Below are 26,591 nucleotides of genomic sequence, written 5' to 3'. Positions count from 1 at the left end.
TGAGGTACATGTATAAATTTGGAACCATTTTTACAGACTTCACACGGCTGATTGCAGGATTAAAATATGTACCTGAAAATATATGCACAAAAATATTCCTATGCTTCTGTAAGCAAGTTTTCATTTCCTGTCAGTCCTGACCCAAACACATGGGGAGGAACTTCAGGGGAATAAAAATTGGTCGTTCTCCAGTATCCATTCTGGAAAAAGTATGAGGACTTTTCCCTCCCGTAATCTCAATACAGTGTTGGATTCTTAATCAGAAAACTTTAGGATTCAGTAGAAGTTTGTATCTGAATTACCAATATGAATCAACCATTTAAACATGCTGCTAAGGATCACTTAGATAGTTCAAAGATGCCCCTCAGGAGCCATTTTTTGTACGTTTCAGTGCTGGCATTCTATTGCAACTCTCTTGTTAAGCCCCAGGAGGAGTTGCAAGAGACCTCAACAGGCAACCAAATAAAAATAACTTGATAGAGAAGATGGACTCACTTGATTCAAGATGAGGTTACAGCAGGCTATACAATTTCAAGTTTGTCCAATTATCCGTTCGGGTTTTCTTTTTTAGCCCAGCATGAGTTCAGATTTGAGTCTTAGTCAAGTAAATAGCTGCCTCAAACAGAAACTGAACAAGCTATCTTCATTAAAACTTTGCTACAGAGAGTTTGACTGTTTAGGCAAGAAAAAAAAAGGAAGAGGGGAAAGCAAATGAGAATCTCATATGAAGAGTTCCCTTTCATCTAGGCAATGTAATGCAAATCTTTCCCATTGTGCATTTTAAGATGTAAATTGGATTCAAGTTGATGTCCACCTGTCTTGAACCAGCAGGGATGTCTTCCCATTTTTATCAAAGCATCTCTGTGCCAATTACTGGCTGTTGTGACAGTTGGAGATTTTTTGTGTGTATGCAGACTTTTACAAATACAAACTCATTAAAATTAGCTCTTTCACCTTCTGATTCCAAGAGAAACTGTTGCTGTGAAAATATCAGGGGTCAAGTGATCTGTACCGTCTAATTATATCCTAAAAGACCTAGATGCTTATGCTTATGCAGGGGGGAAAGGGAGTCCTATTTTCTTGGCATTTTCCATTTTCAAAATTTTATTCTTTTTAAGAGGGGATGCCATTATGTAATACAGAAAGATACTTATGCAGACAACTAACTCTCTATTCATTAAAGTAAATTTTATTTAACAACAGCAAGCCAAATTTTCCCAATTCCCAATTCCATAGAAAAAATAAATATTCATTAGAATAATTCTAGAGTTCCTATGCTGGAATTCACCAAGTAATTAACAAGAGATAACAAGTTCAGATCAAGTTGCTAGAATCCCTAAATTGTTTAAAAACACAAACTTTCATATCACTGATCACAAAACAGACATGACCACAACTTGTTTAGCGGTGAGAAGTTAACAGCAGATTGGCTTTAAAAGTTGTGCTTTATTTTTAATTTTTTCGCAGGTTAAATTATTCTATTGCAAAATCTTGGTAAGCAAAACATTCAAGACCATTTTTTGCTAATGTTCTGTATTTCAAATGAACATTGTAGACATACTTATTACTGAACATAGGCACATATGCCACAACTTTGGTTACCAGGGTCTCAGAACCAGTTTTCCAATGTGCTTAGGCAGATGTATTCTGTGCATGCTGCAATATTTGCTATACATACATGACATGATAGTTAGATTTATGATAGATTTCAGCTCTTACCTTAGGGGTTTTTTTCCTCACTAGCGATAAACCCACTGCTTGAAATATTGATTTGTTATAGATTATATGTACACTTTTGTAGTGTTCAACAGTAATGCAAAAATTCCAGAAAGATCACAGGCCACTGCAATCCTTTTGCACTCCCTCAGAAGAAAATATATCTGAAAATTGTTGACAGGAAGGTAAGGGTGCAAATGCTAAGGAAAAACTGAAGAAGTTTTTGGTACTTGGAAGCACCAAAGGTGGAGAGGGAGACATTTGAAGGTCTAGAATGCCTTGCGCTGGGTCTATATCATGATGTGTGGTACATATGTACTTATTTAAGGGGAGAGTTGATCTAGAAAACCTCGAGAGAAACTGCAGGACTTTCCCTACATTTCATTTGGCCTTGCAATTCAAACTATGCAGTATAATATCACAAAACATTTTGTAAACAGAAAACACAAAAACTTACTTGTCATAAAAGTATGCCACAGAGGTGCACTGCTCTTTTGCCCCTCTTTTCACATATGTTGATCACTTCTGTGGGTTTTTTTTAATTATTTTTATCTGGGGGAGATTTGGTTTCAGGACATGTTTTTCTCTTCATTTGGTGGGAAGAGCAGCACATGAAATTGGCTAAGAGATTACTAGAAATCACATATCAGTATTGCAGATAATTTTTTGTCAAGATGAAGAGAAGAATCTACATAGATGGCACTGCCAAGAATATGTGGCATATTTCAAGTTCCAGCCTCAACTTGGCCTTCAGCACATGCTTTCTTGTCCTAGCATCTGTACCTCACTCCTCAGAGCACTTCCTTACTTTCTCTCTCACCATGGACTTCCACTGGAACACAAAATAAAAGGTTCACTGCAAAACGTTAAGCCTAATGGAATGAAGCCTCTGTGCCCTGAGAAGGAGCCACTGACAGATGTACCTCTCCATGGAGGAACAGTACCACCTGCAGGGCTGGCATGGCTGGAGCTGGGAATCAGGCTCAGGAGAGTCAAAGGCAGTGACAGACCACAGTGGGGGACCATGCAAACAGGAAAGCAAAAGGACATGAATCCAGAACCACCACTTGTCCATTTCTAAGGAGGTGGACAGCCTAGTTTCTTGGACTGTAATTGCAGCAACTATGGCATCAACTGCAGCATGCTCATGTGGAGGCCACACTGAGGACAGGACTGTACGGTAAATGAGCTCACCCACTGCAGGACAGGGACTTACTGGAAGCCACCATGACATGGTGAGATGGTTTCACGTTGGCTAAATGCCAAGTGTCCACTCAGTCCATGCAGCTCCCCTCCTCCCCAGTGAGAAGAGAAAAAAACAACCTATAAACTGCAATTTATAGCAAGGTAGGTTATATTTACATAGAAAAAGAAAAAAACAAAACAAAACAACAAAACTAAAAGCAATACGTACAAGAGTAAAAGCCAACAGCAAATTTCTACCTCCCCACAAAGCAGTGATGAGGGATCTCAGATCCCCCCCCAGGAAGAACTGTCCCTAGGGAGGCCACCACTAGAGGGAGAGAGCAGGCACCTCCTCACCTCTTATATCTGGGTTGACATCATATGGTATGAAATATCTTTTTGGTTAGTTTAAGACAACTGACTTGGCCTGAGCCCCCTTCTATATCTATTAGTATGGAAACACAGCGTTGCTGGGCCTACTAAACCCATTACATGTGGGCAGATGCAGGGTGTGTTATATAGTAGAAGTCAGATAATTTCAAAGTTGTTAAGAAGAGAAACAGGCGTTTTCCCTCATGTATCACATTTTTTCTAAGATTCATGATCTTTCCTTGAAAAAGCTGAGCTAAAGATGATGAAATGAAATCCCTACGAACTAAGTCTTTATATCAACAAAATAGTTACACAGCTCATCTGCAGTTATATACTGTACTGTCTGCATTAGATGCTCCCAAATACCCACATGGTATTATTTTCAGTTAAATAAACCCTAGCAGTCATGTCTCTTTTGCTGTGTCACTCACAGTATTTCCAAAAAAAATGGAAATATAAATGCAATATTTCTATAAAAGGGAGATCAAATTAAAGAATAACCACAGACACCTTCAAAACAAGGAAGTCATTTGAAGCCAGCTTCCAGAAAGGCTGAGTGAGAAGCTCTAGGGCAGAAGACTGGAGATCAAAGAAAGTTATCCTGCGTACCTGCACACAGTGCTCCAGATCCAGCAAAGAACTGAGATATATATTAGATACAGGAGAGGAACTGTAAATTTTAACCATGGACCAAGCTTATATAAAGGAAACAGAAATCATTATAAACCTCTTGTTTGAAAGACAGGTGTCAGCACAGGAAAATCAAATTATTTTTCCCATCTGAAACATCCTTATGTTCTCACGGAGCACATTAAAATTCCATCCACCTCTCCTGACTTTGTATTTCAGAGTCCATTTTCTGTAACTCTGCAATGTGGTCACATACTGTTATTTTCAAAGCAGAGCAATATTATGGAAGAATTTTCAAAACAAGACAGATCTCTACAATAGAATAAAAAACAGACAAAAAATGTTAACTTCTAAAGCTTTTCTCTATATATGTGTGTCTGTATTGTAAATGTACCAATAAATATAAATTATATATGTACATACAGATATATATACAGGTATATGCTGGTATAGTTATATCAATATAGATATGGATATGACTAAAAATAGAGAGATGGGTGTGCATACACATATTTTAAAACAAAGAGAAGAATTAAACATTTCACTACTTAATGCTGCACCTTGAAGAAATTGAAACTGCAAAACATCTTCATGTAGGAATGCCACACATTGGTAAGACACCGGTTGAGAGAGGAGGTTCAGCTGTATGCATAGAAGTGTTCCTCACATCAAGCGGTTGCATTCATGCTGCTGCTACCAGAGAAAGCTGATTAGATGTATGTAACAGACACTAGGAAGATTGTTCTTTTTTACATTGAATTCTACAAAACAATGAAAAATGTTAGCCACAGAGTCTTGTATAGCAATTCTGTTGAGATTCTCTGCATCTTCCTGTGCCTTTCCTACTGGTGTGCAGAAAACATGGAGTAACATTTTCTCACTTTGAGAGATCTTTTTATGGTTTTAAGAATTAGAATTTGTCAGGCCATTTTAAAACACCACTCTGTTTATTCTGTTTTGTTTTATTTTTTATTTCTTCTTTCCCACCAGCTAGTCCTAAGGGATATGGTGGAATACATACATCCTTCTAAAGGGTAATTATGCTGCCATGAGATGACTATGTGCCTGTTTTATATCCTATCATATAGATAGTCTTATTTTATCCACATAAAACTATCCTTAGTTTTCACAAGGAAGTTGTTAGATATTCAAAGATATTCACAGAATATTCTGAGTTGGAAGGGATCCACAAAGGTCATTGAGTCCAGCTCTTAAGGGAATGGCCCATATGGGGATTGAATCCATGACCATGCTGTTATCGGCACCATGCTCTGACCAACTGATGTTAGATTAGCTATTTAGTGGTACAAACTAAGGATATTTTTTGATGCAGTGGTAGTTCAGGGCACTTAAAGATCTTGCTGAGAATAAAAGGAGGATCAGAGAGGGAGCAAGAATGTCAGTCCATAAATACTGTAAATGTTCTGAGCAAAATTTACTGATAGTAAGATGAGACTTTCCCCTTGCAAGCAGCACTTCTGCTACTGAGCAACCTAATTGCCACTAGGACCAAATCATATTCCTCACTACCCACTGCTCTTGTGCACAAAAAGTGAACTTGAAATGAAGGTCAAATCATTAATAGTCATGCCTAGTCAAATTTGTGCAGCAGCTGGAAAGCATCTCGAGTCAAGGCATTGTAGGCATATCTGAAGATCACTGTCAGAGCAGGTAGAATATTCCTTTTTCACTCTTCTTTTTTAAACCAAAGGATCACAGCAAAAGTCCTCAGAAAGTCCTTCATTAGGTGTACTCCTGACAAGCTGAATAAGCTTGGACTTTAAGAGTCTAAAATATCTTATGCAGAAGAATCAAAGTTCTTTATTTTAATCTCTTCTGACATTTTGTCTGATAAATGATTGTTTAAAAATTGATTCTTTTAAGGTCAGTCACCGTTGCTTCTTACCTTTCCTCCAAAGCTTTCAATAATGTACTAGCTTTTTAATTTATCCCAATTACACAAGCATGCTATCAAATTTATCCATTCAAGAGTGGGGTCTTTTTTCCTATATGTTTTGAGAAGCATATATTACTGGACCAGTGCTGACACTTAACTGTGACTTAACTATTTGTATGCAGAAAGGCATACCGTAGTAGGATGGAGTGAAAAAAGCTTGTAGTGACCAAACATTAAAGGCACTGGGGGTTTAATATGACAGATGAAAAATTCATACACAGAAACTGCAGTTTACTTTTCTAAGAAGAGTGAAAGGTTGAGTCAGCCATGAAAGAATCCGAGGATCTGGCATTATGGAACCTCATGTCTTTGAAACCATAAGACTTGACAACTGTGCCACTCTTTTTAGCAGAAGAGAGACAGAACAGGGAGGTGACCCTTCCAACCACCAGCACAGAATCTCTGTCTAGAAAAAGAAAATACAGCAACTCAATAATTAAAATTTCCTGGAACAAAATGAAAAATTACTTTAAAAGAAAAAAAAGCAAATGTAGACCGTTACATAATTTGGGGTGGAAGGGCCCTCTTAGGATTTCCTGGTCTCTCTTTCAACTAAAACAGGACTAAACTCATTGTTAAACTGAGCTGCTCAGGGTCTTGGTAATGAACTGCCTTGCTCAATTGCAACAAATTTCAGTAAATGCAGACAAGATAACTGTAGAAGATCCTATGTAATTTAACTGGATGAATCTCTCATGCTGAAAGCATTTCTGATGTGCTCAATTTGTCAGGACATTGGCTACATAGCAGAACTACAGAAAAAAAACAGGCAACAGAATTTCTATAATTCATATTACTGTAACACCTACTGATCTTCTTCCTGGGACATCCTAAGCACAAAAATAGTATAAAAGCTTAATTTCTGTCCCACAGAAACCAGTATCTGTATATAAGATAAGACAGAGCAGATCAATGTGGACAGATAAGGAAACAACAGTGAGTCTCGGCCAACACGGCAGGCACAAATCACAGCACGTGGGAGTTTGGCAATTGTTTTCTTAGTCATCAATCCATCTTAAACTAGTTATAGGACATTTGAGCAAAGAAATGCTATGCACAGGTTTATAAAGTGCCCTTCTCAAAGGCATTACAAAAAGGTTACTCTTTCAAGGACTCCAAAAATCCTTGAAGAACATAATCCCTGAACATAATTTCAAATTAATTAAAAAACCCCAACCAACCAAATAAATAAATAATCAAGACTAGTAGTGATTTAGTGTCTATTCTAGAATCTGAATTCTTTACCTGAGAGTATACTTAGAGCCTTTTACATTTCAATATATATTTGTCCATACTGGTACAAAAAGAGACTCCACCTACCAGCTGGTCTGTAGTCAGGACAATCCGGGGAGCGAAGCAAGTAAATGATGGATTGGGTGGTCACAAATCCAGAAGTTTTGAGAAAGCTTGCCCTTTTATAAATCACAAAGTCACCTCTGAATACCTCAATTTCAAAAGAAGAATATTATCACTAACTGGAAAAGAGAAAAAAAACTTGTTCTTAGTTTTGCACTATCAATGACTGGTAGTCATAGTTTGAGGTTCTAGAGGAGCCTCCAATAGAAGTTTTGCTCAGTAATGCTGCAGCTTCTGAAAGGACCATTCTAGAGAGTTACGGTTAATAGTCCCTGTGCCCCTCACCTTGTGTCCTGATTTTTAGAGTGCTCAGGAATCAGAGGGGTCGGTGGACAATGGGCTCTTCTAAAAATTAAATTACCTGGTTGAGAGTTCTATAAGAACAAGGAATTTGTTACAGAACCTCTGTCACCACAGCTGAGGAGTTCTCATCATTCCTGGTTTCTGTAGCAAAACAGCCACATATAGAAACCAGACAAGAGCTATAGCAAAAGGCCATATCTAGGAAAACAAAGTGATAAGAATGGAGAGTAATGAGTTCTTATCTTCTCAAGCAGTATATCTAAATATAACCAATAGCAATCTCTTTTAAAATGATACATACATACATACATACATACATATATATATATATATATATATATATATATGGCACGGGGTGTAAAACTTCTGCTCTACTCATAAATAAAAAAAAATATCCTGAGGTACTGGATTCAGTTTAAAGTACAATACTGCTATAAAAATATGAACCCATTGAAAGAAATCTAACAGCAATATCTGGAAAGCATTTCTTATAAGAAAACATTGAATTGAAGTTGTTCAGGTTTGTTGAGGGAAACAGAAAGGAAGCTTATGACAACAGTCTTGAATTCTTAATAAGGCAATTGCAAAGAAAGGAAAAGAATTATTCTCCATATCTGGAAAGGATAGAACAAGTCCATTTTAGTTGCAAGTAAGGAAAGAAAAGAATGTCATAGCTTTTTAAAGTTATGAATAATAACGTTTGGAAAGTAGTGATGGCAAACTGAATGTTCTTACACTGAAGGTCCAAGAACAGTTTAGACATATCTGAAATGGGTTAGCTATAGTTAAACCTGCCTAAGAGTAGTCAGATGGATTGTAAGATTTTTTAGAGGTCACCTCAGGCCTTAGAATCCTGTGATTTTGATCGTTATTTTGAGTTAGTTTCAGGCATAAATTTTTGGTTACTAAAAGTTACTTTCCTGTATCTGACCTAACTTCCAATTAAAATTGATCTTTGAATAGTCCAAAGATATTTTCCACTGTCAATCATACATCTCAGCATGACCACAATTTTACCTTTAAGAAACATCATATCATGCTGAATTCTACATTTAGTTCCTGTCCTACTTTCAAAGTTGGTACAGTGCTTGTTCCTTTCAGTTTTCTATTTCTGAAGGTTAAGGTTACATTGATTTAAATTCAAAATTTGAGGTTGGAGCTCTTTCATGACAGAACTAAAAGCCATTGGTTTCCCAGCTTTATTTCTTATGTTTCCAAGTAAAGTTCTCAATTTTTATTTGCCTGCAGTAACAGCATTGTTTTTAAATATTCAGCAAGGATTTTAACAAACTGCAATCATTACTTGCTAAAAGACAGTCTTTGTGCAAGACTGTCCATCACATTACTAGAGGCACTCTTCTGATGAAAGAAATGCTGCTACTGACATAAACATTGCTCTTGATAGCTTTTTTACTTTGTGGTAAGAACAAGTTTGAAGGGTTTTGTGAAAGTTTATCTTGAGAACTTGAAGAAACTGTGAGTTTGCTTAAACTAAAAGTGACATAGTTCCCTTACAATATCAGGGAACAAAGTGGCTCCTTCACAGCCTAAATCTCAATTTTTTACCACCAGCCCAAATTTCCCTGGTACCTTCTGACAGACAGGGCCTTTGCAACTGCACTGTATTACAGGAAAAGATGAGAAGGTTAAGTCTTTAGAGTTCTCTGTAGTTGAAAGTTGTAACTATATGTGGCAAGTCCTGCAGTTTTTGTCAGTCAGTGCAACTAACATGTTATCTCTGGAGCAAGCCAGATAGTTCTGATGCAGAGAACCAATTTGTGTAGGTGTCACCCAGAGGAGGGTTGTTTTAAAAGTTTTTTTGTGCCTGGAGGCATAACTTCAACTTGTGTTTTAACTGGGTTCAAGGGAAGAAAATATACTTGTTCAAAATGAAGTTGTGATTATTTCAGAGCTATTTGGAAATTCAATAAATAGTTTAAATAAATATGAATACATATTTTAGCGTTTCATTTAAGGCTGGTGGAAGTCACCTTTCTGGCTGAAAGATGCAGCATCAGAATCACACCTTACACAGGGGAACCCAAGCTGACATGTCATCTTCACTAGAGAGAGGGAAATACAGAGGTGTCCATGTTACGAAGTACTCGGAAATAAAATGTTGTCAGTTCCTGCTACTGACCTTCTTTCACCATATTCACATGAATGGTGTTTTTAATTTTGCAGGAAATTAGACCCTTGAGAGGTCCACTTAATTAGAAGACATAAAATTGACTGAATTATGCCATCATTTCTTTTTTATGAGAAAACTTTAGTTAATCAAGAATGGGAAAGAAATGCAATAAAATGTTTGACATCAATGTATAGACCTAGAAGTAGTTTAAAATCAGATATTTTTAGTAAGCCACAAGGTTCTGTTGCAATAAAAGGTAACTTATTACTGTTAATATAGAACTGATATAATTTTAAGTAATGTAGAAAGCTAACAAACTTGATGGGCTAATGTAGCAAAGAGTTTGGAATTAATTTGAGAAATTCTGAGGATATGAATATGTAAATATTCATTGAGAGAAAAGGTAGTTATAAAGGTGTAAATATTCATTAAGAAAAAAGGTGCTTCTTTGGAACTTTTTTCCAGGGACTAGCTTTAAAACCTTCTCTGCCATTTGCCAACCATGTAAGCAAGGGGTTTAATGCTCTGTATTTTTACATCTCTGTATTTTATCTGAGATTGTATTGAGGTAAACGGATTCCTAGGATATGAAGGCAGAAAAATTCTTAGGTTTGCATAGAATATTTTGCATGAAATAAACAAAAGGTTTATTTCAGCAAGATAAAGCATTTGTAAATCCAATTCAAAACAAACTAAACTAAACTTAACCAATGTTTGGGGTTTGTTTTGCTTTATTTCCTATTTGGCAACCAGATGGAGAAATGTGTTATTTGCAAAGGAAGATTTGGTGACAGTAACTCTCCATAGTCACACCAAAACAAAATCCAAATTAAAAATCCAATTCTGTTCCAGGTTGTCCATAATTATTCCTTGTATCAGAGTACATGAAGGCATCCAGCTATGCAGTACATTGTTGGAAAATGAAGGTATTCCTGATACCGAGTAATGCAGATCTTTTTTTCTTTTTCACAGTTGCCAGTGAATGATCAGCTGGGAAGCCTAGCTGTCATTTGGCAGAGTCAAACACCACATAACACCTAGACGTGAGAAGTATCACTTCATCATACCACTAGCTGAACTTATAACAATGTTCATTTTCGTGAAATCAGAGGTTTTGGAAAAGGAATCCAGAAAAAACTTCCTTTTCTTTTTCCTTTTTTTTTCTTTTTTTTTCAATATAGGCTTGCATTTTATCTCTTCTGCCCTACTTTTGGTAGCTTTTTTATTCTTCTTCTGCCTGAGTATCCATGCTTATTTCTGATACAAACAGCATTCAGTGAGAAACAGCTATTTTCAATGCAGTTCTTACCCTTCTTTTAATCCACACTGCTAGACTAAAGTTCATTTCAAAAGATAATTTCAATTCAAAAGGTAAATTGGTGTTAGATACTGTTATGGGTTTGGCCAGATGGGCCTAAATTTAGGTTTTAAAAGTTCAGCTAGGCCTGGGAATTGTCAGCTGACTTGAGCTGGGCTGAGCTAGCTAACAGCTGACTTCTTCTGGCCAATAATATTGTATTCCATACTATATTGCATCATCTCAAAAGGAGTAAGAGCTGGTGTGTGGGTGTGGCTTGTTCAGTTGCTTCACAGCTGTGGTGCCAGCAAGACACTGCTGTCCCAGGAGGGATGGGGAGGCCCAAGCCCAGAGCACCGGCTTAACATCATGTTATCTGAGGGAAGTAAAATGTTTGTTCTTAGCTTTTCTCTCTGCTTAAGTCTGTCTCTGAAGAACCAACTTCTCTAGAATGATTTGTAGTTAAAATGGTAGAATTTGTGTTTACTGAGAAGTGGGAAGTTATTTCTTGTTATACATGACTTGTGTAAGTGTGTGTTATATTGTAGTATCCTCTTAATTTTCCCTTTTCTGTATAAATACATGTAGTTAGTTTCAGCATAGACCTGGCTTTGGAAGTTTTTTTTTCCTCTCTCCCTCTTCTGTTCCCCTTAGCTGGTTGGGGGGAGGAGGAACACTTCCACCCTGTCCTGGACAGTTGGCGTTTTGCCAGCTCAACCCAGGACAGATACTGAATGCAACAGCATTTGGATTCCCTCCTCCAACATCTCAGGAAATTACAATAGCCTGAATTCTGAAATATAGCAAACATCAGTCTACAAGAGATTGTTTTCTTGCTCACAGCTATGAGCTTCTTTTAGTCACTGTCAATCAAAAGTAATCAAGAGTGATAACTGACATATCTTAGTGTATCTGTCTTAGTGTTTTCCTGTACTGCTTTTCCCAAACTGGCCCATTCTTTTGTAGCAGCACCTGTCAAAGACACACTGACAAGAATCTTCTATTCCTGAGCAAATTGATATTTCCACTTTATTTTTGGGAGGATAGGAAGAAAGTACTTGATGGACTATTACCGCTATATTAAGTGAAAACTGGTTCTTAATCCCAAAGCTCTGCATGGTAAACAATAAACTAGCTGTGGGAAATTGTGTCTCTGCAATAACAGTTCCCACACTTTGGGTACAATGGCCCAGCACATCTGATCCCACCTCCCAAGAGAAACTGATACTTACTACCTGTGGAGGAGTTCAAGCAGCACCTGAAATACTGGAGACTGTGTGACTGCTTACATTGGTGCCCTGATTGCCAATACCACACTGGGTAACCACAGAAAGGCTAAACCAGCCATTGCACCACCATGCCTACAGGGAACAACTGGACTGCATAGATTGTCCAGTGAATTATTCTGGGAATAAAAGTACACCTAGCACTGGAAGAAAAAAATATCAATTGTCTTGAGGAAGTAGAATTACAAAACATATCCCCAGCCAAAACACAGCCACCAAAGCACCACCCTATGACAGACTCTTATATAGTAACCAAAAGTACATTCACTTCACTGACAATTCCTGCAGACTCCAAAGAGAGCAGAGGCTCTGGAAAGCAGCATTGCAGAGGCCACTCCCTCACTGAGTGGAAAAGAAGTGGCCAGTTTGCAGAAGCCAGAGCTATAAAACAGTGTTAGAGAGGGATGAAGGGGGAAAAGTGGCCTGCAGGCCGTATCTATACCTACTCCTGAATGGCAGCCACAAGGCTATGTGGGAATGGATAAAACAATAGAAAACAGCAAAAGTGGAAGCATTAGGATAAACACATCGGACCAGTTGAGGTATGTCAATGAGTAGCTCAGCAGACAAACTGAACACCTATGTGAGTTGACCATGTGAATGCTCATCCTGAACAACAGAGCCACAGAGGAAAAGCACAACACAGGGCCAGTCAGTGTGCCAAGGGGAACAGTGCAGTCAGCATGGAGTTTATGCAGGGAAATCCAGACTTGTTGGCCTTCTGGTGTTCTCTGAATGTATCAAATAGACATGTGGCTAAAAGAAATCCATCAGACATACTTCATAGAGATTTTAAAAACACTTTTATTAGTAAAGAAAACAGTTGTCATGGGACTAGAGGGGAGAAAAAAATCTTTCACAGCTTAATATGAATCAAAACACAAGGCTTAATGAACACTTTTCAGGATCAAGAGGACTCAGCAGTCAAGTCCCCCAGGGACTGATACTGGTTACAGCTTCATTCAGCTTCTTTATCAACGAGCTGAAGAAACCACTGTACTGTGAAATCTGTGAGCCTGCAGGCAATTCCACTCTTCTGGGTGGCCAAAAGCCAAGTCATTGGCCCAGAACACCAAAAAAAAGTCTTGCAAAATTTGTAAAGGGGTAAAAGGTGGCAAATGAGTTAACAGAAATAGATACAATAAGGATAAAATACCCTAAGTCTTGTATGCACAGTGCTGCACTCATAAAAAATTATAATTAAGAAGGATTTTAGATTCATCACTTGCAGTTCTCTGAGATCAATGTACACCTACAACCCAAACAAACCAATAAAATGTTGCACATCAACAAAAAGGTATTCAGAGCAGAATACCACTATGTCATTTTATGAAATTTTGGCATGCCCACATTGGGACTGCTATATCTTGTTCTGTTTTCTGCATCTGAGGAAGAAGGTGGAGTTAGAGAAGGTGCAGAGAAGGGCAATACATACACAGTAGCAATAGACACTAACTGTTGTGGCTTCATTTTCATTTCCCCTAATTAATAAAATTATTTTTGACATCTCCCCTTGGTCAGATGAAAGAAACAGAGAATCATGATAACTGGTTTGGGGCTATCTAAATTACATTTCAATTTTAAGCATTTACTGTCTGTTTTCAACACACAAATCTATTCTGATTGAAATTAACTAAATTCAGCAGAGAAGCCTGAATAACAGAGAAAAGGGGTGGAATTTGGATTCTTGAATCAATCAAGTTCCCTTTTTAAGAGTTTTTATGTCCTGCCTAACAAATTTAAATTAAATTATTTGTTTTATACATAAATTTTTAAAATGTTTAATTATGCTAAAATTTAAATGAAGTAAAACATAAATGCACAGCAGCACAATCTCAACATACCTTTGAAAAAGTTCATGTTCGACACAGATTTTCAGTTTAACTCATTTTTTGTATTTTACTTTCTGCTGCAGTGTCAGGGGAAAAAACAATAATAAGGGGGTCATGTTTGAGAATGATAAACGGTTTTAAGCTTCCCATCTTTATATTTTAATTTCACTACAAGTATTCTTGATTCAAAAAATGGGAGGTTTGTCCCTTCCCTCGTATTTCATGTCAAAATTAATTTTGAAAATTTAACATGAAATACCTGTAAATATTTTTTTCATAGACTGTGTATGTAATAAGGCATCTCCAGTTTCTTGATTTTCCAACCCTGTATGTAAAGCTCTCAACTTGTCTGATAAGAAATTAATAATTGTCACCGCTAGGGGGTGCTGCCGGCAAACCAACAGAACTGTTTTACCCGATACCAGTGTCTTCATCTTATTTTCTGTGTAAAAACCTGAGGTTTAGATTCTAACTTTATCCCAAAAGACAACAGCTAGATAAGTTTGGTCAAATTTCACCAATGAAGCCCTGAAGAAAAAATATTTTAAAAGATGGTGTATAAATAATGGCCCAGAAGTTTCTTAAGTGCTGTTATAATACAAAACACTGTTTCTCACAAATTCAGATTTACATTTACATAGTCATCTAAAAAAAAAATATTTTTTTAGTTCTAGGATCTTGGTGAGTGGGATGTACAGAGGAGGAATAAAAATGCAGAAACAGTTTTGGGGAAAATGAAAAATAGACCTTTATTTCTCCTGTCAAGTTTAGTATTGTAAGTTCTTTAATACTAAAATTAGGTCAAAACCTAAATCGATGTAAGTGAAGGAGACAAAGTTAAGATATTGTTTTACCTTTATCATGAAAATTCATTCACAGGAATCAAGTGGTATAATTAGTATCAAATATCTAAATAATTTCTGTCTAATCACAAATGTAGTTCTATAGCTTTTACATTAGGGTAAAGTTTAGGAAAAGATAAATATTTCAAAATGTAATTCCTTGGTGAAAGAGACCAAGACAACTTTTTCCTGATTTTACCATTAAGATCTTTTTCTTGGCATTAAAATAAAATCACCTATATCCCATTTATCTTAAAATATTAGAGTCATTTATCTTTACTCCTGCAATACTGTTTTCACTTGTAGTTTATAGTCTTTGAAGCAAGGTCTTGAGAAATGCTGACTTGATACTGAAACTAGCAAGTCCTCACGATTTGCCCAATTTACTTGGCCTTTTAAAAAGAGGAGAGGAAAAATAAACTTCTAACTGTAAATGCCTGCTTTCACCTAGCAAACATGCCAACTGTCCATTGAAGTTGAATGAGCGTTGCATGGAACAGAGAAAGCAGACCTCATGGCTGAGCTGTGACTGAGCCTAGTGCTGGAGTACAGAAAGAAGCAACAGTGTGGTGAGACACAAATGAGATTATTGACAAAACAAAACTGCTTCAAAGTTATGCAAGACAGCAGCTAGCCAAAGTTCAAATTGTATACAAGCCTCTTTAGAGCCAGGTAAAGACAGCACCATTGTGGTTTAGGATTTACTGCTTTGTACCACACTGGACATGTCATCTACACCATTTCATGTGGAACACCACCTGCTGAAATAGGAGCAATACTTTTCTGGGAAATGGAGAGAGAGACAGGTAGGATTTACTAATAACTGGCATGAGGGTTATATGAATATATATGATCTGAATTATCAGGCTGTGTGCAAGCAGACTAGTTTGGCTGTTCTGGCCATTTTTATTGTGGTTTGATAGGAGCAGATGGAATTCACTAAGAAGTCTTTTTGAAATATTGAAGTCATTTCTCTTCCCTGCTGCAATAAAGTTTGGATGTGACATTTACAGTCTATAGGTCAGATCCTGAGGGGTATAGTCACACACTTGCAAGAACCTCATATCTGGCCACTTCACTGTATGAAGAAAGAGTCCAATTCCATAAGTCTTGTGAAGGTAAAGTCTCTGTTGGGAGTTCCTTGACAGTTGCTTTTAAGAATGAAAGGCATTCAAGTTAGATTGGACTAGTCTTTCTCTTTTGTAAGGTTATAACTTCCTATGGAAAGAGAACTTAAAGCTCTGAAGCTGTATCTAAAATATTCCACATTTCTAAAGCTCCCATTATATAATGATGTATGGATCATATTATTATATACATGTTATATTCATATAAATTTGCATCAAACTGGTTTTCTTGACAAAAAGTCAATCGAACTGAGTAGTGGGAGACCAGCAGTGGTTGAGAAGTTGCTATTCACAACTTATTATTTCATTTGCTCAAAACAAAGTCACAAAATCTTGAAGGCAGCGAGCAGGCTTGAAATTAGTAATGAATCTGATATTCTTATATGTAGAATGATACACAGTATATATACACAGTGGATATCAAAACCAAACATCTAATCTGTAACTAAGATGCTGTGTTGATGGGCAAAACCACCTGTATTTCTCATAATACTGATAACAAAAAAAGTATTATGATACTTTACATACCTTTTCACAGCTTTCGTTTATGGAAACATAGGTCTTTCACCTTTCTTCCTCTCCTCTTCCAATCTGCCATTCCCATTCTGTCCCCATTACAGAGGACAAGAAGAGCTACAAAATGTCTCCTTTATTACTCAAGGTTTTGTGCCCTCTTAGCCTGGCACAGTCCTTTCCATTGCCCAGTCACACAGTGGGATTTGCAGGCTCTCAAGAGCTTCACATGTGCCAAATTATGCTCCATGCTGCTCCAGGGTTTTCTTAGGAAAGCATAGGAATGGGCTGGCCAATGAGGAGACAAAGGGGCATACTCTTAGCTCCCTCCTCCATGCTGCTGCCCCAGCAGCAGTTAAGGGTGAGGAAGAGGGAAGAAGGGGATGCTGCACAGAAGCAAAAATATATGTGGTTTTGCAGTGTTGTGTGGAGTAGTACTGATAATGTCAACATTAATAATGCTGGCACCTCTTCAGTATAATATGCATTGGGAACAGTGAAAATACATATTCAGCATTAACAGAATAATGCTATTGTATATATCCACACATGAGGAAATCCAGAAATTAGAATCACTCTTTTTTCTCATTCCAGTAGATTTCCATGTATAAAATTTATGCTCTGTGCACTGTGCACTTCTGTAGCTCTCTTGAGAAGATATAAGGGACAACTGCAAAATGAAACAAACAAATTGTCCATATATAGTAGACTTGATTGTAACCATCATTTCTTTTTACTCTGTGTCTTCAACAAGTGGGATTCCAAACAGACCCCCCTTTGGCATATTTCTTTTTGTCGCTATGTACATAAGCCTGCTAAGGAAGGATGCAATTCACCCGTTTCTTTAGGCCACTTTCCTTATCCTACCAGTTTTTCCAACTTATATTTCAGTTCATTCTCAGAGAGATGTCTCAATTTATTCAATATTTTCTTTTTTTTCTTTTTCTTTTGATTATTTCTTCTAGGGTTGGATATATGCATAATAGTGATATGAGAGTGACACAGAAACTAGAATAATCCTTCTTACCTGGTTGGTAACACATATTGTTCTGGCCAAGCTAAGCAAAAAAAGTCATCTGGACTTCATCTTTTTTTTTTTAAACTGTCTATCTCCAAAGCAGGGTGAATGTAATTCTCAGGAGAAAGACTTGTTAATTCCCTTCAGTCTTCTAAATTAAAATCTGGCCAGAAAGTATCTGCTTGATCTCCACCAATAAACTCTACCACAAATGCAGCAGGATCACTGAAAAACTGAAAATACTTACAAACCACTGCAAAATCCTGATCCAGCTTGCCTGAGTTATCCATAGCTGCCTTGGAGGAACATGTCAGAAAGATATATTGAGAAAACCAAGTCAGCAAATCTGAAAGAAAAACATTTATTAAAAAAAACTCAAACCAAAATGAAAACCAACCAACCAACCAAAAAAACCCCACTAGTCAACCAAACAAAAATATATGCCCTTTAAAAAAAAAAAAAAACAACCCCCCAAAAAAACACACCGAAACAGCCCAAGAAAATCTTGACTGGGACCTGACTTGTGAGTAACAAAGTATAGGTGGCCACATTTAGGCTCCTACATGTAGGCACTTCCCCAGTTATGTCTGTGCACCAGAGACCCCTCTAGTTTCTGAAATTTTATTCATTATCATAAAAACAAGGAGTCATTATGTCTGTGTAGCCCCAGTCTCAGAAGGACTTTTAGATCCTTCTGATTAGAACTGGGTTTTGTAGTTAGTCTTAATGACTGAGAAGTGTGATCCTTGACTGTTTGCCAGAATAAGACATTGTGAGAAGTTTTCAATTGAAATTATTAATGTGAACTTAATTAAACAGTAAGGACCATTTTAGTGATAAATGGATAAATAAAGAGTGAATAAGGGTGAAAAAGAATTAAAGACAGAAACATCATATGTGTGAAATCTAAAGACCCTAACAGAAATGAAGAGAAACATTGGGAAAATTCATGCCAGCATTAGCAGTCAGACCTTGCAAACAACATGGGATTTCACAACAAGATCACTACAACTTACCTAGAATGTAGCCTCTTTCACCTGAACTACAGTTCATACATGATGGTCTTGTAGGAAATGCTCTTTGATTTTTCAGTCAAAGAACTCTTATCTTGAATGTCTGACACTTTCAGGATACTATACCTAAATTATGTCTATTCCAATGCAACTTTCATCCTCCTTCAACTTGCTAAATCTACCCCAAATTAAGGTATCTTATTAAACCATCACATCTGGAGATTTAAGAGACTAAAACTCACTTGCAGTATGTGAACAGTTTTATTGCTTGTGGCTCTACCTTGCCAGAGGCAGCGAGGCACAGTTATATAAAGAGTGTTCTCAAGTGTGAAACAATATCCTCAACCACCAGTTCAGGCTGCATCTAAGCAGCAGTCTCCCAGTTTGAGTACCATGGCTAAACTGGTGAAAACAGACTACATGTTCATCCACAAAGCAACATTCTGAACCTGAAAATGGAGAAAAAATACAACTGAGGATAAAAAAAGGCATAAATTGCTTTCTCATTAAATGCTCTTGAAGTCAATGGAGAATTTTTCCCAGCAGCCAAGGATGGAAATACACTATCCTAAATATTTTCTTGGTCCTTATTCTTGCTAGCTCTTCACTGAGAGTAACAAAATATAGGAGTATTTCCAATAATGACTTTAACTTACTTTTGTTAATACAGTTTCTGTAAGCAGTTCATATCCTTGAACATATTCATTTAAATAAATGTATTTATTACTTTAATTTGTTCAACAGAAGCTGGCAAGAATTATCTCATTTAATCTCTAGGCTGCACACCCACACACACTTTGCTGCAAGAATTTTAGACTTAATGTCAGAAGCCTGAAATCTTTTTAATTGCAGAGGGTCATGAATATTGCTTCTCCACTTTAACTGGCTCCCGTCATCAAAGAAATGTTGAGGCAAGCAGCTGGGACTGGGAATCTCTCAGGAATAGAAAAGCAGTAATAGGGAATTGTAGTAAATTTACATCTCTGAGTGATTTGGGGGTAGTAAAGACCTTCCCTTTAAGATGGCATGCACACATAGTTACATCCAAAATTTGATTTCTGAAATGGACTTTTTCATTTTGCAGTCATGAAAAATTTTGGCCTTTACCATTTAAAGGCTCTGGCACAGGGCCCGTTTTGCTGTTCTGATCATTCTTTGCACGGAAAGCATAATGCCTGTTATTCACTGAAACACAAATTTTCTCTACATTCCTGAATATTGTCTTTAGACACTTAAAAAGTGAATTAATCAATGTTGTTCTAATTTGTAGATACGCTTTGAGAAGTGTTTTTTTTTAGCATTATTAGAACTTTCTACAATGCGAGTCTTTATGTTCATTTAATAATTCGTTTGACTCTGCCCATACCATGGCATTCTAACGGCCTGTTCTGCAAAGCTGTGATATTACATTATTGGCTGATATTTCTATCAGTCATAGAAAACCCACATGAATCTTCAATTAATTTTTAAACACACTTGCTAAAAGACTTGATTTATCTGTAATTTAGAAGACTGGTTTGCAGCTGCCAATAAGACAGGTCAGGTACCTGCAAATGCCTAATAAACATCCTCATGGCTTCCAGAGGAAGATCCATTATCAACATTGCTTAAAAAGAAACACTCAAATGACTCTGTTGGTGACCTATGCTGGATCTCACCAGGCTGCACTCTGCTTAGTATGGGAGCAGATCTGCCCTCAGAGGCTGGCAGTAACCTTGACAGAGAAGCAAAAAATATAAGCAGCAATTGCTTTTTTTGCCATGGGAATCAACTACGGCCTATCAGATGAAAGTCAGTCCGTAGGACTGCTGCTTCTTATGTGATGAACACAGGCAATGAAGGGGTTACACGCCGTATTTTTTTCCCAATTGCTGTAAATGTGGCTGCCTAAGGATTCAGGAAATATTTGCTATAGTTCTATGCCAGCATCTGATTGTGAAAGTTTAATTAGCCGGAATTACAGAATGTATTGTCTGGTTTGCATAATAGAACTAAGAAAGGACACACCCTTCTCCTACTCCTATACACTCTTCTGGGACTGTACCACATTTTCACAATGAACAGATTTGCAGGTTTTCTACTTTTGTTTTCTATCCTTATTGGGTGAATATACAGGTTTTACTTTAAAAGTGTGTCACCACATTTAGTATGACTAGCTAAAGTGCTGATTTTTTCTAGCCATTCCTAAGGCTATCTACCCCCAAGCTATCATGTTCTTACACATCAATGCACCATTTACCAACAACAGTGTAAAACATCATTCTCCCAGCCTAGACAAGCCCACAGCAATAGTCCAAGAACACCTAACTAAACTTCAGACTGCTTTTATTTTACCATGACAATATTAAATATAACTCAAGAAATTTTAATTTTGCCAGCTATGGGGAATTCACAAATAAACTCGGAAACATTCAAAATACTTTACCTTCCTTCTGATTGCTTTGAACCTCTCATTCTCTCTTGCTTGAGCACAGTTGAAACATGTTTTCACAAATGGTTTTTTTTATTTGGACTGTTACAGTTATTACATATACATGTCTCGTGCTCTGGGGAGTTGCTGCTCTTTGGGACATAAACCTATCAGCTCTTTGACAAATATACTGAGGCTGTACTCCATCTTGTCGTTTCTGCTGCAAAGTGCCATGCTACCTCAGTGGAGCTGCTCCTTTTTGTCCCTCTCATTTGTTTAATGTTTCTTGCTTCCTGTCTCATAAAGGCAGAGCTGTGTCTGCTGTGATAACACAGATCAAACATTTTTAAGACAATGAAGAAACCTAAATGTGTAATGCTTTATTTTCAATACACATGATTCATAATCAAATAACTAGGAAGTGGCAGGTAAAAGTGTGACACTGTAAGAATTGAAGTGTGTCTGCTTTGTGTAAGTTGCATGCAAATGACAAATGAAACTGGGAAGCTGCAGCATCCTGGGGAAAGTACCACAAAGCCACTTTACTTACAGAAACAGCAGCAAATCGCATGAATGGGTGGAGATAGGACAAAAATCCACTGCTGTGAACAGAAGAATGATGTGTTTTGGGGCACTGAGGTAATTTCATCAGCTCAACAGGACAAAATCAAACCAGTGTGAGAAACCTTGCAGGAAAGTCATCATAACTGTAAAACTAGGAGCTCCTCTAATGAAGTCTGATATAGTCTAAATTAAATCAGAGAGGGAGGAAAGGAAATGGAATTGGTGTCATCTGTTGTTAGTCAGCTCTACAATAAAATCAATAATTTGTTTTTGATTTTTTTTTCAATGTACTGCAATTTAAAATAACCACAGAAGGTCTGTTAGCCTTACGGACAACAGAGCTGTACATGGTGGTCATTATGCTCAGTTACCATCTAACACTCATTTTTAAGATTCAAACCAATAACTTACAGGATAAGCAATTTCTAACACCCTGTTGCAAAGCTTATAAGGGTACTGTGGTGTTCATGACATCAGACTACACAAACCTGGAAAGAATCATACAGTCATTCAGGCTGGAAGGGCCCTCTCAAAGGCATCTAGTTTTCAACTTCCTGTACAAAATAAGAGCTTCTTAAAGCAGGTTTCTCATGTTCTTATCTAACCAAATCAACATCTGAAAAGATGGAGATTCCACAGATGCTTTGGGCAACTTGTTCCAGTGTTTAACTGCCCTCATGTATAAAATGAAACAACTCTATTTCTTACATACAATCATATCCTAAAATAATCACATTTAGAAAAAAATTCTCATCTGTCAACTTGTGCCTCTTATATCAAAACCATGTGTCTCCAAGAGGAATCTCACCACAACTTTTCAAGCCTCCCACTAGGTAGCTCTTGGTATTTTCTTCTCAGAGCTTTCAGCTCAAAGTTGGATTTGTTCAAGCCCAGTCCTCTCAGCTTTTCTTCATGCATCTTATGCTCCAGCCCCTTCAGCATACAGCCCAGAATGCAAACAGCCTTCTCCAGTGGAAAGATACACTTCTGGCTGATGGTCAATTTGTTGTTCAACACAACTCCCAGGGCCTTTTTTCCAAAGCTGTATTCCAGCTAGTCAGCCTCAAACTGTATTGTTGCATGGGGTTATTTCATCCCACATGCAGGACTCTGCACCTGGTAATGTTTGACTTCTTGCAGTATCTCTGCTTCTCCAACCTGTAAGAATCCCTCTGAAGAGCAGCCCTGCCCACTGTCATCTGCTGAGAGCACAGGAAATGTCCTATCTCTGCCTCATCATTCTGTTCATTAAGGCCATATTACACAGAATCAGTTGAAGAGCTGATTCCCAAAGGACATGACTAGTAAGCAGCTGTCAGATGGACTTTGTCCCATTGATCCCTTCAGGACCAGAATGACATGCCTAAATTAAAAAATGGGCAATTGTGGCTCTTTCACTGGCTGGGACTTGTGAGAGCGTATGACCGCAATGGCATTTTGTAACTCTGACAGCAGCAGGCTGTCCCAGGGCAGGAGCTGTTGGACAGTCCAAGTCCCCAGCTATATGTGAAGGAATGAATCATACAAGAATGATGAGAACCACACTAATGATTCATATGATGCCAGACTATTCATTCAACAAAACTAGCCACCAATAAAGCAGTGAGTTTTCTGCAAGCTGTTATCGTCTCCCAGCAGAGATCCTTTTTGGACATTTATCATGCAATGTAGTTGCAAGTGTAGCCACCTCCAACCAAAAGACATGGTGGAAGCACTGCCATTCCCATGGGATTATGGAGAGCAATGCTGCAGCAGCAACAGGAAAACCACAGGAAAAGGGTTACGTCAGTACTTGAGATACCCACATCATAGGGGTATGCACAGGGAAAACAATGCTTTATATGAAATGGTCTTCTAAGACCCTGGACAGAGGCCATCTAAGGAAGAGCAAGACAATGGTCTAGGTGCAACAATTCCATATTTATGATAAAGTCCTGAACTTTGGAGAGGTGTTTGTGAATTGTAACACACTCTTTCTCAAAAATAGCAAAATACCTGACCAAATAATTCATTGTGTAAAGGAGAGAGGATTGTTTTGTTACAACAGACCCACAAAACAGGAAATCTGGGTTCTGTTACCAGTTTTGCAGTAGATTTCCCATGTAACATTAATCAAGCCTCTCTTGAACCATATACTCTGTAAAAATTTATTCTAAATGCTATCATGACTTTATTGAGAATTTCAGACAGAGAATTAAAAATACAAAATAACTTTATTTCTTTCACTGAATGTTCTACATTTATTACATGCTATTTATTCTTATTAGTGAACACTTGAGTCTAACAATATTTGCAAGGGTTTTGATATGTTTTTCAGAAAATGTTAAGTGTTACCATTGTTTCTTATTCAAGTACTCTGTCAATTCTTTCACAGGGTACTTAGACTGAGGCATTGAGAAATCTCCAAACCAACTTCCTCCACACCACAGCTCTTCCCCTGATGGTGCAGAACTTACAGTGCTCCCACCAGCTAGGCAGATCCTCTCACCAATAGTTTGAGTGAGGCCATCCAACATTTCACTTTGAGAAAGGAAATGCATTTTCCTGACTATGTGCCAGATTCTACTCCACCCTTAACTCTCTGAACTGCTTAGTTACACATAGTTTAATGGCATGAAAGCTGCAGAATTAGTGATCCACCACCGCATTTTCAGTGGCAATGGCTCACTCCATTGCATTATAACTGAAAGTATGAGAATGGGTGCACCAGTGAACCGTGTACAGAAATGAGCCCACGAATCCTAGGAGATTCTAAAACTTTCATTTGCACTGGAAAAGTAGAGAATCAATAGCTGAAATGAGAAAGACTGTGTTCTAAATTTCAAGTATTCAAAATAACATGTGGAATAACCACAGAAAACATACTCTCTATATATGTGTGCTAACAGATAGATAAGTTACCTATGATGACAGCTTTTTAAGCTCTACAGCACTAAATTGGTAGATACAGCAACTAAGATGAAGACTGCTATATCCAAGGTAGGTCCTGTAAAAGGCATACAAAAATGAAGTACTTATAAAGATCCATGATAACATATAGTAAATATTACAGACACAGATACATCAGTTATAATTCCTCTCTGTTAGTAACCTTCAAAACAAAACTCAATAAATCTGGAGGAGTCATCCAAAGAAATTTTAGGAATAGGTAGCAAAGGAAGTTACCACCATTTCTGATTTGTGCTCTTGAATGCCTAACAACTAAGCCAGAAGCTGTCTGAAAATATCAATTACTTGTACAACAACAAGAGTAATCACTATTCATCAATAATAAATACTATTGATGACTACATTTCATTTCACATCAATCCAAAGTGCCTGTTCATCCTCATTATTTCAGGATGATGGAAAAAAGAATACTTCACTAAACATCTAATTGAATATGTTATTCACATCATTTTCAAAATAGTACCAAACTAAGTTTCAAAATCAGAAGGTGAAAAATTTCATTTGGAGAAGAATGAAAAAAAATAGTTTTACATTCTGAATTCTTATCCTCTGCCACAGTGTTTTTCAGACAAAACTCCATGCCAGATTCAAAATTTCTGAAAATACAGCCAGAACTCTTGTACCATCTGGTTTTTGCCCCTCTGCTAAGGTAACATCCTTTATGCAAATTTATGTCAGCAAAGATTATGTTGAGGCATATGCTGAAAAATGTAACAGCTAATTTTTTGGAGACACTAATCTTTAAAACATTTAGTAATAAGAGTAAAATTTAAGTTAAAGTAGGCAGGTTGAATTTGGAGTCTCCATATAAATAGTAAAGGACTAACATGGCAAAATCCATCTGGGGCAATATTGTGAAGTTCCACTGACTGGGTGTTAGGAATCTTATCTTATGAGCTGTATATTTCCTCATATAAGTAAGGTTTATAAATAATAATTACAGGAGAGGAAAGTAACAGATCCTAAAAATAATATTTTTAGTAAAATATCCTAAAGGTAAGTACACATTCAAAGGTTAGCTCTGTTTGTACTTAGATATATTTTAAATTACAAAAATAAATTCCAGATTTTTCTACCAATCACTCATGAATTCAGAAACTTTCTTTTGACTGAAAACTAGGTCTTCTTACCAGATGCATAAGTATCTCTTGTCTTAAGGCTATGTGATTTAAGCAGGAACTGTGTGTAATACATTTCACAGAAGTAATTAATAAGTGATTAATTTTGTAATTCAAGACTTCAGCCCAGTAATCCATACCACAATAGGATCTAAAAGAAGGTACTTGTAAATGAATTCTTTGCTTGGAGGACACCTGAAATTATCACATTGTTCAGCATCAGGTTTTGTGGAAGAAAGACTAGGAGGTTTCATTTGAATTTTGCTGAGCACTCAGTTGTTAGTAATAATGCGCAGACATTTTGCTCATAAGTTTAAGAATGAAAAAGTGTCCTAAAGTATGGGACTGAAGTTTTCTCTTGGTTTAACTTCCTTTAACACCCTGGACAAGAATCTATATTCAATTATGGGGACATGGATACAATTAAATACAATTGATTTTATCTTTCATTCAGAAGATACAAGGTTATTACTACCTGTTTGGGTTTCCTCAGATCTGTCCTCTTCTTTTGCCTAGATGGGATTTGAGGACTCTGGACACTTCTGGGATTTTTTCTGGAATCAAGTAAGTGCCATCATATCACATGCTTGAAAAATCATAGAATGCCTCTTAGATCCACATTGCTAAGTGAAAATCTGCCCCTGCTTATATCTCTTGAAGCATTCTCAGTGATTCAGGTTACAGTTAACACAAATCATCTCAGGACCAAAAGCAGCAGCATCTTATGTACGTGGCAGTGGGCTGCATGAGTTTTGCACAGATCCCGTATTTCTAAACTTCATTTACATAGGTTTGCATTATCTGTGTTTTTCTCTTGGGCACCAAAATCCTCTATTACCCAGAAAATTGAGTGTTAATTACAATTGGTTCTCAAAGGAGATTTGGTTTTCCAGCTCACAGGCATACCAGTGGCAGATCACTGCCTTCATCTCCCAGAGCCTTCATCCCCTCTGACCCTTGCATCCATCTCAG

At 37.2% G+C, this 26,591-nt stretch overlaps 1 long non-coding RNA gene across 1 annotated transcript; it reads right to left on the bottom strand.

Moving 5' to 3' along the window:
* Positions 1-16,573: 16,573 nt before the first annotated feature.
* Positions 16,574-26,140, bottom strand: LOC139671668 (uncharacterized). The gene is made up of 3 exons (XR_011697766.1): positions 26,095-26,140; positions 17,813-17,911; positions 16,574-17,217 (listed from the first exon to the last, which is right to left on the bottom strand). It is a non-coding gene; the product is annotated as an uncharacterized lncRNA (long non-coding RNA).
* Between the last annotated feature and the right edge of the window lie 451 nt (positions 26,141-26,591).

This window comes from Pithys albifrons, chromosome 4 (genome assembly GCF_047495875.1).
Source record: "Pithys albifrons albifrons isolate INPA30051 chromosome 4, PitAlb_v1, whole genome shotgun sequence".
Lineage (NCBI taxonomy): Eukaryota > Metazoa > Chordata > Aves > Passeriformes > Thamnophilidae > Pithys > Pithys albifrons.
The sequence above is the reverse complement of the archived record's forward strand: the minus strand, read 5'-3'. Positions and strand labels throughout refer to the sequence as shown.